Source organism: Apaloderma vittatum, unplaced genomic scaffold, assembly GCF_000703405.1.
Source record: "Apaloderma vittatum isolate BGI_N311 unplaced genomic scaffold, ASM70340v1 scaffold26906, whole genome shotgun sequence".
NCBI lineage: Eukaryota > Metazoa > Chordata > Aves > Trogoniformes > Trogonidae > Apaloderma > Apaloderma vittatum.
The window spans coordinates 2,437-2,689 of NW_009721656.1; the positions used below are offsets into that span (position 1 = coordinate 2,437).

Sequence of the window (253 nt, forward strand, 5' to 3'; positions counted from 1 at the left end):
TTTAGGAAGAAAATAATATAACTTTCTGGCTAGCCCCCAGAGTTGAGCTTGAACAGCTCAGATTATCTTTCTCCTTCTCAAATTAAGAGAAATTATTAAAAGAAGGGGGGAATGTTGGGGTGCACGGGAGGGGTTAACGGGCTTTTTGGGGCTCAGCCTTTGCAAGAGCTCGGTGCTAAAAGCAAGAAGAGCAACAAGTTTTGGGGACAAAACCTGGTTGAACTTACCCACCATTGTCCCCGTCCCCAGGCCT

At 46.2% G+C, this 253-nt stretch overlaps 1 protein-coding gene across 1 annotated transcript in view; it reads left to right on the forward strand.

Moving 5' to 3' along the window:
- PROK1 (prokineticin 1) overlaps nt 1–253 on the forward strand; it is a 1,322-nt gene that overhangs the window by 191 nt on the left and 878 nt on the right. The window lies entirely within an intron of this gene.